Below are 2,836 nucleotides of genomic sequence, written 5' to 3' on the forward strand. Positions count from 1 at the left end.
TTATTCAAAAATAAAAACATCATCGTTTTCTCAAAATCACATAAAGCCATGTTATAACATCGACTGAGATAAAAGAATAAAATGAAATATTAAAATCACGATGTATCTCGCTGCATTGCGCGAGTACGCTTCTAGTATATATATATATCTATACTATCTTATAATACATTTGGCTAAAACTCTTAATCTCTTAAACTCTTAAAAACAACTTCTATTGCTTTAGGTACAACCTACTAAAGCATACTATCCTAAACCACCCGTTTCTAAACCCAATCCCATTTTTTATCACAACCCTAATCCTAATCCTAATCCTAATCCTAATCCTAATCTTAATCCCAATCCCAATCCCAATCTATCGCTCCTAACCAATTCGATGAAATCGTTTAATTCCCAATCCCATTTTTATCGCAACCCTAAAAACGATTTCATCCTATCCCATTTCGATTTCATCCTATCCCATTTCGATTTCATAAACCCTAAACGATTTCATAAAACCTAAAAAAGTACAAGCATCTGCAGACCAAGATGACGATTCAGGTAATTTCGCTCCCTGATTCATTGTTTCTCTACCGATTCCATTCTTATTTTTCCTCTCATACGGTTGTTCATCGTCCTCCCCTATCTTAAGTTCTTACTATGTGTTCATCTTTTTTCTTCATTTTCACTTCTGTGTTAGGGTTAATTGTGTTTCCATCGATCGATTTGTTGCTCTACAATATTTTGACTTCTCTACTGGAAGATCTTCAAGCTTCTCTGCATCTCCACATTGAGGTAATTTGTTTTCTATTTGTATCAGTTTGATTTTACCCAAATCATGTTTCTTGAAAGTCTTGGCTTTTAGTTTTGCTTTCTTTTATCTTCCTTGCATAATTGTTTCATTATTTTTATTTACTAGTTGTATGCCCGCGCAATGCGGCAGGATGTCAAATTTTCAATAAATCTACAACTAAAAAAAGTGCAATCTTTCATTAAAAAGTACAAAATTTATATTTAAACATTCGATCTTTCAGGGGACCCTTAGAAATATTTAAACCTCGATTCCTTATAATTGAGTACACGTGCGATCTAACGAGATGTAATCAAGTACTATGTAACAAATAAGGAATAAAAGGTAAACTTTATTGTACACAAGCATGAAAATCAATTATGKTGTCCAAATAATTATAATGAAGGAAGAAACGGATATCTAATGAATACATTTGGAAAAAAAAATTATCTTATACAAACCAAAATAGAAACCAATATCCTAATCAATCGAAATGACCAAAAATCAAACCTCACCGCCTCTAGATCAAATGCATAATAGTTCAATCTCCACTTTAATAGTCACTGTGAAAGCATCTATACCAACATCTGCATCCAAGGAGTCTACAAATGAACGTTCAAAGTAGATGGAGTTGGTGAGCTGAGTATTCTCTTATATACACAATGAACAAGTTTACAAGTTGCATTTACACAAGYAGTAGCAGTTTTCTGAATCAGACTTCGCTCGTTCCTTCGTTGTACTGTTAAACACACAAGAGAAGAAAAACAGAATTGTTGGAACAACTTGAAGATTACATTATATAGGTATGGTGCTCATTTTGTATGTTACTATAACAACTAACCCAAGTACACAAGGCACACCAGTACCTTCATGTGATCCCTTCTAGTTCTTATTGAATTTGACTCAAGGCCCATCTTCTTGGGYTRCAGAATTAAACAATTTGGAACTACATGTCAGAAAATAGCAAACATACATAATACATATACYATGTGATCAACAAGTCTACAAACTTGGTGTCCTTGTGTTTTCTCCTTGCAAATAAACTATTGTTTTCATTTACATTTCTATAAATTGTTCAACATTACTCATTATTACCAACTATAGTATTTTATGAAGTTTCTACAAGAACAACAGTTAGTTCGGGATACATATATAATGGATCAACATTGATCGCTTGTAGAGGATCTTACCTCAAAAAGCTGCCTGTCAGTACGATAATTTTCCTGCTGTACCTCAAGCTGAGCCCATGCCTGCATTTGTGAAATCCAAGGCATTTCTAATGCAACAATATTAAAAGTAAAAAAAATGATACTATATTATTTTGATTTGTTGTATAATATGCTTGTTTTAAATTAGTCTCAATGCAACTGGAACAACAGAAGATGAAAGATTATTTGAATTTGCATGAATCAGTTTTTTGAATTTGGTTGAACTAATTTTTCCATCTACACTAAAAAATCACAATGCCATCTAACTGGCTATCAAAGTAAACCCCCCAAGTAATCCCCAAGGATCCCACCTAGCCCAATTGTTTATTGTTTATTTTACCTCTCGGAATACTTTGAAAAGAGTATTTGCTAAGAAAAATATGCAAACCAAAATGTGTTTGGCCTAGCAGTATCCGAGCCTTTGGTCTCTCTAGAAATCAGGGTTCAAAACTCACCAAAGTAGAGAAAGGTATGTAAGTTTATTTAATATATTTGCCATATATAAATGTTTATGTACTTAATAAAATGATGTAAAAATTCTCAACTCCTAGAAGCAGAGTACTAAATGAAGTTGACTGGCAACTCTTCTTGGTTTATCAAAAAAACTGTAGGTATGAACAGGCTCTTACAAGAAAAAAAAAATGATCAGCACAAGAATAAACTCACCACTGTTCTCATTGTTGGGATCACCATTGTTCTGCTTCTTTGCTTGTTGTCCAAGTTTATACCTCTAAAAACATCAAGAACAAGACTCCAAGTTGAAGTTTATAAATCTACTTCTAAATGGCTCTTCAAATGGTACAATGTCAACCCCTTTAAACCCATCAATCTCAACACTGATTTCGGGGTTGCTTCTGCCAAA

This window comes from Cynara cardunculus (genome assembly GCF_001531365.2).
Source record: "Cynara cardunculus var. scolymus isolate 2C chromosome LG 4, CcrdV1, whole genome shotgun sequence".
In the NCBI taxonomy this organism is placed as follows: Eukaryota; Viridiplantae; Streptophyta; class Magnoliopsida; order Asterales; family Asteraceae; genus Cynara; species Cynara cardunculus.